The sequence below is a fragment of the Triturus cristatus genome, chromosome 8 (genome assembly GCF_964204655.1).
Source record: "Triturus cristatus chromosome 8, aTriCri1.1, whole genome shotgun sequence".
Lineage (NCBI taxonomy): Eukaryota > Metazoa > Chordata > Amphibia > Caudata > Salamandridae > Triturus > Triturus cristatus.
The window spans coordinates 1,314,637,976-1,314,652,005 of NC_140591.1; the positions used below are offsets into that span (position 1 = coordinate 1,314,637,976).

At 39.7% G+C, this 14,030-nt stretch overlaps 1 long non-coding RNA gene across 1 annotated transcript; it reads left to right on the forward strand.

Annotated features, from left to right (window-relative positions):
- Positions 1-532: 532 nt before the first annotated feature.
- Positions 533-7,108, forward strand: LOC146805735 (uncharacterized). The gene is made up of 2 exons (XR_014967892.1): positions 533-1,010; positions 5,325-7,108. It is a non-coding gene; the product is annotated as an uncharacterized LOC146805735 (long non-coding RNA).
- The last annotated feature ends 6,922 nt before the right edge of the window (positions 7,109-14,030 follow it).

Genomic DNA, 14,030 nt, shown 5'->3' on the forward strand with positions numbered 1-14,030 from the left:
CCCTTACAATTTCACCTTAGGGTATTGCTTGTAATTGGTGTTTCGGGTGGGTGCTGCTGGCATGTAATAATGCGTTACAGGATGTGTCTGTTCTAAACATCCTACTCATTATTTTTGAATCATGGATGTATAGTTCAATATATGTGGGGGTCAAAATTCATTGTGAAGGACATGTTGTAGGGGTTGTCGTAAATTGGCTGCGATTAAATTAGCGTTAGCAGAATCCATCTGGTATTTAGAGGCTATTTTGTACATTTTGTGGAATCCATTTTGTATTTCTGGCAGCCATTTTGTTTACCCTTGTGCTCTGTTTAAAGGACTGGTTATACTTAGACTCTGCTACCCTGCACATGCGCAGGAATATCTAACTGTCCATGCATCTGTTTTTAGTCTGTAACTATCAGGTTGTTCCTACCAGAGTCAGCAACTGCTAGCTCCTCCTTTACTGTCGACTGTGCATTTCTGTATGACCATCTATGTATGTAACTATTTCTCATGTATGCTTGCACCGCCATTTTTCTGAGCCCCTGTGTGGGTATAAAAGACCCATGGTTCTTCTACTCTGTGTGCTACCTTCATTCAGCACCACAGGGTGCTGGGTGAATGTGGTTCCACCTCATGAGGTATTAAACTCTGTATTTTCTATTTCAGTTTCTGTGCCAACTTCTTTCTGATAGTCTGAGGACTCTGTGCAGAGAAGGGCGAACCCCTTGCACTGGTAGGCCTAGCTGAGGCCTATTTTCTACAATTGGTGCCTCAACGTGGGACTCATCGGTGACTCGGATGCCCAAAGGATTGGTCGCGACGAAGGATTGGAATCTCGCTCTGGACGTGATCACTGCTCGATAAGACCAGAGTCTTGGCATCCACGGCGGCTTTTCCTTTCTTTCTGATCTGACCATCCAGGTGGCGCCGGTCCTCGACTGAGATCTCTTCTGTTGATTCACCGTGCAGTGACCATTTGGTCGATTTTAGAACTTGGCAGGATGAATCTGGACACCAAGTGATTGGTAAGTGTCCTTCTGCGGCGCTTGCTGTTGGTTTTGATGCCTGTGATTGGTAAGGTAGTTTAGTAACGCTTACTGTGGCTTTGAATATGGTATATTTTGTGTTGGCCAACTTGGTTTGTTTTGACATATGTGACTTGCAATTCACATAGGCAGGTAATGAGGAGAATTTTCTCTAACTGAATTGATTTGAACGGCACATCGTACTAAAGGTACCTTAAGTGCTACTTTGATTATAATATTGCATATTATGCACTATTTTTGGCATGCCTGTCTTTAGCACACTTCAAAGGATGTGTTGCTTTTGGAATGGTACCAAAATGAGACTTGATGAAGCACAACCGCCCCCCCCCCCCCCGGAGGGCACGCCTAATAGTGATATGTATATTAAGTATGGTCTTTCTTCTATAATGTACAGCGCATTATGGAATAAAAATACTTGTAAGTGGTGACTAGTACCCCGAGGAACTAAATATGTACATAAAAGGATCCTGGTCTGTGCACTTAGTAACATTCATAAGTGATGAGATGCAGAGCGTTTTTCTGGTGTTCTGCCAGCCAAATCTGGTGAATATGACTTGCAACTAGTATTTACAAATGGTTTGGTTTAAGTACAGTCTGTGGGCTGTCTTTTGTTTCTGTCTTAAGTGTTGATCTGTGGGTTAAATGTGTGTTTAAATGTTATGGTGTGGTAAATTGTGTTTTGGATGTTGCTAGCACTGGAAAAAGCGTGTGATTGAATGACTGTGAATATGTGAAAGAATTCTGAGAGTGAAATTGTTAAGGAGTAAATTTAATTTGGTCTCATCACCATCAATAAGTCGCAAAAGGAAATTGAGAGGGGTGTAGCTAGAGAAAGAGCAACCCCTGTGATTTGATGACACCCTTAATGTACAAAAGTATTAATGAAGAGTAATAAGGGACCGGTTAAAAGTTTAGCTTGCAAAAATTGTGGGTATTTCGAATTTGCAAATTGTTCCTATGCAGCTTAGTGTTCTTGGTGGTTCAGTGAGCCAATGTGCTGGGTCCACAGGGTTGTAGGTTCTAATTTAAGCTGAACCTGCTAATCTGAGAATTGAAAATAAATGTATGACCCTTGAAAAGAAATTGTATATCAAAATTAATTTTTCCATAGGGCAAATTATTGCAGTTTAGATGAAATTAGGAAGGCTTTTTGTCTTTGACAGCTTCGGGCTGTGCGAGGCAGATTTTGACCTTGCAGCCTGTAAGGTGGGGGCTAGAAATAGGAGCGACTGAACCAGGAGGTGAAATCACTGCTTAGAAAGCTTCTCTGACATGAAAATGTGTAATGCTTACAGCAGGACAGCCTTGGAGAGAGGTGGGGGCCAGGAGCACTCGCTGTGGCCCGGTTCTGTGCTGAAGGGCTATTTTTAGCTTCTCTGATAAGACAGGGCAGCTGAGGAACGAAACTCAAGGAGCCTTCCTCGGCCCTATTTTGTGCAAAGACCAGTTAGACTTTCCATAGAAAACTGTTTTTATTTTTTTTAAACTGTTGCATTAATCCTAGACAAAAAGTGAAATGATGCTCTTGCTTGAAATTTTAAGGGCTATATGCCTATATAAAAACGATTTTCCCATTGAGAATTAATTTTCTCAGTGGAAATTGTGGCGCAAAGCTAACATGGACTATCAGATAAGAGTTTTACCTTTAGAAAGTTAAAATTAAGATGACCTGTGTGTCAGAAGCGACACAGTCAGTTCAGCTGACAGCTGGTCATCATAAAGATGACCTACTGTCATATGGGGGTGAGTAAGGCAAGAAAATCAGTTATTGATTTTAAGCATGACAAATTAAGCAGGCTAAAAAAAAAAAAAAAAATTGTGTGTTTTACAATAGACTAAATTCAGATACAAAATGTCACAGCATTTATCTTTTGTATAGGGTATTCAAAGGCATTCACATTATACAGAACGACAGAGTTGTGTTGGCTTGAAAGGTTGACTTGAAAGGCGTTTGAATTCGACGCCTTTACGTGTCAAACAGCTGTGTCAGCAAGACTATTTCCATTCTCTGCGGACTCCGGCCACAGAGAACAGCTAAAGTCAAACACGGTGTAAAATGCGGCATTTCAGACTGCTGTTTTAAAAGTTAGAAATATAGTTTCATTATTTTTGATAAGCAGAGGACAGATTGACAGTAGGGATTTCTTTTGTTAATGCCTTTTTAAATAAGGATAAGAGTGGTTTTTGATGTTACATAATAAAAGTGGTGCAGATTTAAAATGATTATATTACAAATGTTATCTAACATAGGTGCATTCAATTCGTTTTTTTACTATTCATAATGCCTGAATCATGATGCTGTGACCTCCTAGCATCCAAATTGAATTTAAGCCATGCTATACAGCAATAGGGGGTCAATTACATGTGAAAATGTCACTTTATCCAGGCGTACAAAACTCATTTTTATAAGGGCATACATTACACATTTCTGATGCCACATCTCTGGGATATGTAGAGGACATTCTGGGGATGTCTATTATGCAAAAACATTGTAGGATATTAATTTTTAAGTGCCCTAAAAATCAAAGTCGAAATTGAGTAAAAATTCACTATTTAAATCCAGTCAGAGCAGCTTTTAAACTGCCTTAGGCTCAAGTAAATGCACATATGTAAGCATAAGACTTCATAAGCTGACATCTATATTGCTCAAGCACTCAGCACACTGATTTTAAATATACCTATGTACAAAAACTGGCAGAAGTTATTAAGATTACCTCTGAAATTGCTGGTAGACACACATTAGAGTGGGTTTTGCTGTTCTGCCTTCGGTCTCTAGGGTCACTTTGACTTGGGAGCACCGCATGACAACCTTGCATACAAGATGGAACAGCTGCATAGGTTAAAGGCCGAACTCCTACATTTAGAAGCCTGGCAGGGCACGGCTTCACATGAGCTTTGACATTTCGACATTTGAAAGACGAAATGGCAGGGGAAGAAAGAGGTTTTTGCTTACCTTTTTGGCAAAAGCAAGTTTTTGTGTGCACTCAATGAACATAGTATATGTGACCTCTCTTTAAAAGACAATGGCTCTGCCATATATATATGGTACCAATGCTTTTAGGGCTGAATTCAGGAAGCAATGGGATTTAGTTTGAATTCATGCGGCCTCATGTTGCACTAGTACATTTGCTAAAGGAATATGTTCTTTGGCTAGCTGAAATGTGCTATTTAGCTCCTCAGAGTTTGTTTATGCCCAGTTGCTACAAATTGGGGTTGATAGTGTTGACAGAATGAAACCTGGTACAGGTTTCTTACTGTCAAAAACTGGGGAGAGGAGGCTAGCTCCTCTACAAATTAAGGGTAGGCAAATTTATGTGTACTCTCTCTTTTTCTTAATTTCTTTCGAGCCTGTCTAAACTGTCTGTGAAATAACCATGAGACATTTAATTGGCTATTCAGTAATACTGTTTTAAACATTATTAGCATTAATAAAACGAATAAATATATGTTGCTATGTTACTACCCATCCTCTCTGATGGAATTATGAGAGGATGAGTAGTCTAGATTGCTGCTTCCTTATTTGATCTTTAAGGGGAACTAGCTGTGGGTAGTTTTTGTTTGAAAATTCTCAGGTGACAACACCACTATTGTTTGTTATTCTCATGCTACATACAGTTTTGCAAGGGCATTGCTAGTTTTATTAGCTAGTCTGTGTAAATAAACTAACAGTCCTTACTAGAACTGATGTTGCATAGTTTGGATTGTGAAAAAGTAGACTGCAGGGAAGAGGGCTATGCGATCCTTAGCAAACATTTTTGAGAAAAACATTGTTTTATAGGAGTCTGTTAGTCACAAGATGTTCCACTGGAGAACGTGTACCCATTATGTTGAAGTTTTTAGTTCTTTATGTAATAAGAATCTTTGTTAAATTAGCAGTGTTAGATTTTCCTGTTGCTCCTATAACATGAGAGCATGGTCCTGAGTATACAATGTAGGTGCTTTTATTAAGAAAAATCATTTTAGAAGTGTCTGCAGTCCTGTATAAGTAATGCAAAGTTTATGAGTATAACATTTCCTTTTTCTTGAGGGTCTTTAGAAATGAACACAGACTTCCTTGACTGCTTGGGATTGGGTGACGTATTACTCTTGTCAGTTCACTAAAGAGTTCCTTTTATACTTGCCAATAGGTTCAGGCTGTTGTTTTATTTACTCTCACATATATGAAAGTGGTTCCAGGGTGCCTTGTTAATATATGGGGTGTCCCTAGACTAGGAAGTATTCTGAGACAATCCTCTCTGTTGATAGATTATTTCTGTGCCTTGTCTAAAGACCTTTTGTTCTGTCCACCAATAGATATTTGCTGCTTTACAACCATTGCCAGAGGGGCGCGGACATCAGATCCAGCTTGAGGAGTCAGCACCAGTCCAGCTTGAAGTCAAAGTGAAGGTAACCAGCACAGGCATTGCTGGCAAACAGGACCTCAGTGAAGGTAGAAGGCCGGAAGCACTGGGATGAATGTACCCCTGCTACTATCTTGGGCGAAAGACGGGGTCACAAATCAGAAAGGAGAAATCGTGGATCAAGCTTTTGATGCCCAGCCGAGAGTCACAGACCGACCAGGAAGGCGAGAAAGTTTTTGCTTGAGGTAACCCCCTTTGAAACAAGGGTTGCTTCAGAGATCCTAGCATCAGGCCTCTGAATCCTGGTCCTAAAGTGGCTGTAAAGTTTTCACCTTTGTTGGCCAAGAGATATGGCCCCAACGAAAGAGCAGTGTGCCAGCAGAGCAATACAGGAGTTAGGGAAGGACTGGAGTTCAGGGTACAGGTGCTGTGTCTCTGGTGCCTGTTAGATTGAAATGAAGAAAACTGGTGCACTGCCTGAGACACTGGACAGGATCGCTGAGCGCATTTGCCCTGGTGGGTGATTGCCCTATCCTGAAAGAAGAAACTTTTCCCTTGAAACTAGGCCATGATTCCTGAGTTGTGAGTTGTGCAGCTCCACCGTGGGAACAACAAGAGCCTGCCTGTGAGGCTCAAACGGACACAGGGAGAAGACTCCCCTCTGGTTGGTTGTACAGCGGCTTTAATTTCCCAAGGACTTCTTTTTCTTTTTGTTGAAAATGTACCCCATTGATCGTCCCATTTTTGAGGAGGAGAAACCCTTTGCAGCTCTTCGTCCTAATTCTCATGGTCCTGTGTAGTTCTCCTGGTCCTCTGGATCCAGGATCATTTTTGTAAATAATATGTCTAACTGCTTTAATGTTTGTATTGGGTATAATGATAGATACTCTAGCCCTCATAAAGGAAACACTGGAAAATTCTAGCGAAAATGTTTTTGAAGTTGAAATTGATGGTAACTGAAATGCATAGGAGCCTTGAAAATGTTTTTACTGGATGGGTGTAGGATTTGCTTAGGACAAGAAAGCTAATAATTCTGTTTCTTATAATAGTAATTACTCTCTCCTGCTATCTGTATGACCCAATTCTCTGTTCCCTTTGTACTTCTGTTTATACCTCATACATACCCGCTTAACAATATTTAGAATGAGAAATGCCCACCTAGCAATGAATTAGGATATTTATGAAAAAAAAAATTTTAATTAAAAATTAATTTGCATATTTTTCATTTTCCTACTGGATTATGGGAGATGTCTTCAGCTAACGCTAAAAGGGTCGTCTGTCGTAAATTGGCTGCGATTAAATTAGCGTTAGCAGAATCCATCTGGTATTTAGAGGCTATCTTGTACATTTTGTGGAATCCATTTTGTATTTCTGGCAGCCATTTTGTTTACCCTTGTGCTCTGTTTAAAGGACTGATTATACTTAGACTCTGCTACCCTGCACATGCGCAGGAATATCTAACTGTCCATGCATCTGTCTTTAGTCTGTAACTATCAGGTTGTTCCTATCAGAGTCAGCAACTGCTAGCTCCTCCTTTACTGTCGACTGTGCATTTCTGTATGACCATCTATGTATGTAACTCTTCTCATGTATGCTTGCACCGCCCTTTTTCTGAGCCCCTGTGTGGGTATAAAAGACCCATGGTTCTTCTACTCTGTGTGCTACCTTCATTCAGCACCACAGGGTGCTGGGTGAATGTGGTTCCACCTCATGAGGTATTAAACTCTGTATTTTCTATTTCAGTTTCTGTGCCAACTTCTTTCTAATAGTCTGAGGACTCTGTGCAGAGAAGGGCGAACCCCTTGCACTGGTAGGCCTAGCTGAGGCCTATTTTCTGCAGGGTTGTCATTCAAGTGGCGCTTAAAGTCTTGTAACTGTACCATAGCATAAGTATATCGTCTATGAATCTGCCCCAGTAGTGTATATTTTCTGTCCACCGAGAACCCGTCCGGCCCCAGACCCTCTCATCCTCAAACCAACCCATGAAGAGGTTGGCATAAGAAGCAGCGAATCTGGAGCCCATCGCAGACCCACTGACCTGATGATACCACTTTCCTTCAAAGAGGAAGGTGTTGTTAGCCAATATCAATCTTATCATCCGAAGTAGCTTCTCTGTGTGTGACAATCATTGTGCTGGTCTTTTGTTCAAAAAGTGTGTAATTGCTATCATCCCAAACTCCTTCTGTATATTGGTATACAACGATACCACATACAGTGTGACCAAAATCATCCCCTCCTTCCACATAACATTACTCATCAGGTTGAGAACATGTTTGGTATCTTTGATATGGGATAGTAAACTCACAACTAGGGGTTGGAGAAAAACATCAACAAATTGAGATAGACGTTCAGTTGGTCCACCAATGCCCAGAGCAATCGGTTTTTCATGTGGAATGGTGTTTTTTTATGCCAGCGTGTGTAAGCATGGGTCCTTTGGATTGTCAACGTTCAGAAACAAATACTCCTCAAATGTAAAAGTCACAGCTCACACCAACTTTTGACATTCTGATTTATTTCATTTGATATGCGTAGTATAGAGTTGGTGTCCAGGGGGCAGTAACAATTTCTATTTTCTAAATGTTGTAGTCAGTTCTATTCATGATGACCACACAACCCCCCTTGTCTGCTTCCCTTAAAATCAAAGCTGTAAAACAGGGAGATCCTAAGTATACCTTTGCCTCTCACACGCTCACATATGACAAACAAGTGCAATATAGGATGTTTCAATTTCATGGCCTTGAAATGGTTCCCCTTAATGAGGGTTGGTAATCGAGAATTGCAGCTGAGACGAAGGGAAGCAATATGGAGCAGTATATCAGGGATTGAACATTGACCGAGAATTACCGAGAATTACACTATTTTTTGGGTGACTAATATCGCCATGCCCAGAGAGGGCATGTGTGGTACCATTTGAATACCTGGAATAGGGATATTTGGTCTCTATAACAGGACCTTTAGAGTATAGTTGCAGAAATCACAATATACCAAAGTAATATATATTTGGATGTTTCTCTCCATTTATGAAGTCTATTATAGGAAGTCACTACTTCTGAATACCTTCTGGCCCAGTTCAGACACGTGTGGAATAGGGATATCTATTTTTAGTGGAAGACATAAAAAACATAAAAGAAGAAACAAAATCTTCATCATTTCTTCCATGTTGCTTAATTGTACTATACTTTAACTTGACCTGGAAATACGTCTGCTTCAAACATTTTAAATTGTTTTGTTCAATCTTGTATTGATGTTTGGGGAAGTAGGGTGTATCTCCCCCCTTCTTTGAACACACCTCAAGATACTACTTGTGTTGGTCAGATAAACATTGATTATTGTGATTTCTATATTTGCGCTCGATACTCCTTGCACCATTCTCAGTATTTTTAGAGTATGGCTGCAGAAAACACTATATATCCAAGTAATTTTCATAAATTGTCGCTCCATTTATGATTTGCATTATATGAAGTTACCACTTCTGAATACCTTCTTGCCCAGTTTGGGCACATAAGGGCACTATTTGAATGTGGTTGCAGAAAACACTAAGTAACCACGTAATTTACAGAACATGTATTTAAATGACCCGAATCGGGTATCAGATCGCTTTACATAGCACCAGCTGCATTACATGAGGACACATTCATTTTTGTTAGGCATAGGTAGATAAGTGATTTGCTCAGAATCACAGGATGTTCAGCGTCATTGCTGAGACTCAAACCCAGTTCCCCAGATTCAAGGTCGACTGCCTTAGCCATTAGGCCAACTCCTCTCCCTCCTAGTTATCTTATATAATGCTGGGTGTTCTGACCTGGCAACTGTACCTGAAAATGAACATATGCTTTTTCATTCTGTATAGGATTCATGGAACGTATACAAATATAATATTGATAGAAACAATTGTGTTAATGCAGGAGTATATAAGGTAATACCTACACTAATGGAGGACTAACTTTTCTCACACTATCCTTTCCACAGAAGGATTGTATATATCTAAATAGCATGTTTGAGGGACTTAACAGCCCCTTTTTCTCACCTTTCTTTCCTTTTCTCCCCCTACCTTCTTTTAATGCATGTTTACGCACTCTTTACGCATATTACTCAAATAATGGACTTGGTGAATCAATATTTGTCTACGACCTTGATCCATTGAGGATACGCCTACCTATGAACCCGATTTACATGTAATTCGGTGTCAAAATATTCGAGACAGTGCTCCCCTATAATGTGGGAGTTCTTACTGTGCAAAACAATATATACATCTTATCATATATACCCGCATCATAGATAGAATTTTATATTGGACCCTTCTCCCAGGTTCAGGTAGAATAAAGCGTATTACGGGGTCTACATGGAGGAATATCCATGTTATGGATCGCCTGGATGTAGGTTCAAATCTATTATTTCGTTTAGATTAATCTTTATAACAGAATGGAATATGATTACAATTGTTATATATACACATTGTGGGGAAAGATTTTCCACTTAATTGTATACTACTTTCCTGGTACTCTAAGATGGCCACCACCTTCTCATCCCACATGATACTACTTCCTGGGATGGAGGACGTCTACTGTTTCCACACTACTTATTGTGGAAAGCAATGGTGGCCGTCAACCACGCCAGTCTCGCGTACTCTGCGGACCCACCGGATTGAATGATATTTACGGACTAGCTTGACCTACAGTAAGTATACCCGACATGATTAATTGGTCATAGGTTAATCTTTTGGGCATGCCCGGTAAACTAGCTTCACTTTACCTGTGGCACCTATCTGCCACAATGGCACACACCAGAGTCTGTCATGAAGAATGTATGGAGCTGTGACTTTATAACCATCCGGCTCACAGGCAATTTCTTCCCTACAGCCCTTTCTGCCACAATGGTGCGCACCAGAGCCTATCACCAGGATTCTGTGGAGCCGTGACCTTACTCGCCCGGCTCACAGGCGAATACTTTAATTTCTCACTGAGGATGGTAGATGTGGCCATGATTTATTGCCACTACTCCCACTATTACTGACGTGTGGCTACAGTGATAATTTAAAATACCACACCTCTGTGAATTATGGATGTTACAAATAATACTGTGCTTAGTGATGTATACCCCTGACACATGATATGTATTGTGGTAATTTTGATATTGTACAATTTTTGCGTTAAGCCCATGAGGCTATCCCTGTGATTTTGCTTAAGTGTGGACCTAGTCTGCGTCCGACCTACGTTTTTCGGCTAGCTAGACCACAGATATTTCTTACTTGGCTTATACGAGACACAGTATTTTTGCATATAAAATCTACCCATATGGTGCCGCAGCCCACCCTTTCACATAAGATTAGTATTGTTTTACCTTTAGATCTACTTATATTCCTGGGTTTGAGATAAGAAAAGAACAATGTAAGGTAAGATACCGGCTATGTTGCCTCTTATCTTAAGTGATATACATCTTGCGGGTACTACGTTTTCTTTAATAATCGTTCTCCATTGCAGAATACGTACTATCAATGTAGCATCTGATACCCTGGATTCTAACACTGCTTGGTCTTAGTTGACTGAGTGAGTATAAGACCTTCTCTCTCCCACCAGATCACAGACCAAATGGAGTCACATTGGATTGCATGCCTCCACTCATTATGTAAGAAGGCAAAAGTATTAGCAAGATGGGGCCAAATTACACCATATTCACAATTGATCTCTACCAGAAGTAGACACCTACTCAATTAGAAGCAAAAATCTCTTGATAATGATGGACACTCTTTGGGGAAACTTTAGGGTCAACTGACCCAGGTGATGGTTAGAGTAAAAAGCCGAATGAGACTCTTCCTAAATATATATTTATGTTGTAGATGCTTTGCCCTGAAGAAGTGATTGAAACAACACTCAACAAAACACGTGTTGGCATAAGGGCATGTCTAAGACGATGGAATAAAAAGACTTCTGAAACCACAACCTCAGCCTGGAATTTATGTGTGCTTGGAGGAACTGTGATTTCGACTTTCTGCACTCTGTCCTTTTGAGAAGGATTGGATGGCTCCTTCTCCTCCTGAAGCACCAGAGGATATATGGACTTTTTGAATAACTATATACTTCTAACTTTTCTTAAGACCAATTGGTAGAGTGCGCCTGTTGAACCTAGCCATTGCTCTCTTTTGTTTTAGGATCTGGCTCAATGTCTTCAACTTTAGGGAGGCTGGAACTCACACAGTCAGGTGGTGCACTGGAGTGTTCCAGTTGCTGCCCCTCTAGTGGTCTCTTTCTTAAACTGAATGAATCACAGAGTAATTTAAACGCAGCTTAGAAAGGAAATGAACAAGAATCCTCTGTAACCCATTACCCTCCTCTGCACCCATGTAATTAGGTAAATGCAACAAAAGTACAAGGATTTCAATGATGATAATTGTGGTTAGATACGCTGATTAGATCAATGTTGTACTGTCAGCTATTGCAGAAACTTTGCATGCCAAATTTCCACATGCAACTTCCTTCTCTACTGCTAGATTCTTTTGTACATGACACTACCTTCCGCCTTGATGGGTAAGGAAATCACAGACATCACTGCCCATGCTGCAGATTTCTTTGCACCAGCCTAGCAGTAGAGCATCAGCAACCACACACATACAGTGCAACGTAACGTTTACTGAACAGAAATGCCTATACAAGCACAGGAGAAGTCTCTGTTTCTTACCTATTATATATACAGTTCCAATGTTTCATGGGCTTACGTCTAACACAGACTTATTGAGGGGCAAAATACTGATGTAGATTTTCAGTTGGAATAGATATGATTTTTTTTTGTTCTCTAACATTTGCTGGCACGGAAATGTTTTGTTAAATTTAATCAGTTCAACCTGTGACTTACATTAGAGGTCTTCAGCCTGCACCAAATTCTTTTTCTCTGCAATAGATCTTTGCCACCATATTAGAATTGGAGCATCAATAAAAAGAAAATCTCAATAGACATCATTAATTTAGGTATTTAGTTCAGTCAATGATGAGAGATTTGGATCAGTTTGAAAACCTTTATTTATTGACAAGAGTTTAGTGTATTGTTTAGGTCTCTTTATTCAAATCAGTAAAATAAATCTGTTTAGAGAAATATCAAGAAAAGACATAGAATAATCAAGTAAATTACACTGTGTTCCATTAAGGAAATGAATCCCTTTTCTACTCTAACCTTCCAGAACACATAATGAGTCCTTTGGTAAAAGAGCAAGATTTAAAGGAGCATTGAAAAAGAATCAGGTTGAAGCTGAATTCCTCATGAAGAGCAGTGCAATTGCAGTAACAACTGTTCAAAGTTAAGCTAAGAAAACATTCACAGCAGTAGACATAACCATTGCAGAAAATAGACACCCACAAATCATTAACCGACAGAGATCACCGTTAGACGTAGGTCACAGTGAATAGCGTAAAAAGTGCTGAGGGAAAAAGGGATAGTCGCAGAAGAATGGCCTGGCCTGAACTGGACAGCACTGCCTGGACTGCCGACTGCCTTAATTATAACTAGGAACACGTATATTATAAGACATATCTAACAATCCATGCTGGTGTTAGGTCATCTTAAACTAATGAAGACAGATCATCTGGTGGTCTGCTGCTTCTTCCTTCATTCCCATGGTAAACGTACGAAGTCGGCAAAGCACCATCTAAAAGTGCCAACTTAGTTACTAAACTTTCATGTGTGTTAGCTTCACTATGTGTTCCCGCGAGAACACTGCAGTCTAAAATATTATCTATCCAGTATTCCACTGTGCAACAATGAACTATTCTAAAGGTAGAAACATTCTAGTTATAACCTATGATATTAGGTCATGAGATTCACATCTTCATGTAAGCATTATTGTTTCAATACACTATTTAGCATTCAGCATTGTGAATATGTGGCAGCTAGAAATCGAACTAAATACGATGAGAACATGTACCTTAGGCAAAAAGAAATACATTTTTAAAGTCAACGCATACTACAGAGATGGCACGTTTGAACACGTCAAGTTTGAATCATTTATCCAATCATATTGCACAGTTAAGCATTTCCTTAAAGCATGTATTTATTAAAGAATAAAATTAACTGAAAGATAGAAAATGAAAGTGGCCTAGTCTGGCCTAGTAGTTTAATTACAATAGAAATGAGTGTGTACTGCGAAAATCATGATACACGTACATTTTGCATTTTTAAGAAAAGGCACATTTTCCCTTGTTTCATTCTATGAAGCATTTTCATGTTAATGTCTAGTGTAAATTTGGGCATTTATTTCAGCTAAATTCTTCTACCCTATCACATTTGAATATCATTATCAGCTGATTCCTTCTATCTGTTTCACATAAATGGGGAAGATGCGCTTTCTGAATGTCACTATGGCTATTGAGTTTGCCTCTGCTTTAATGCTAGGGATGCACATAATTGGAAGGGTAAATTCAGTATTTTGTGTAGTACAGACATGCCCTGTCTGATGATTACTCCCATTCATATTTTCCAATTACTAATTGGCTTGCTCCCATGGGGCCTGCAAAAAAAGATAACAGATACAGTCATTACAACCAATCATACGACATCCAGGCAGTTTTGGGCCTCATCAAAACCATATGTATTGTATGGATGGGTTATCCAAAAGCAAGAGTCAACGAATGGTCTGGAATTACAGGAATAGATATATGAATCAAGTCTTGGG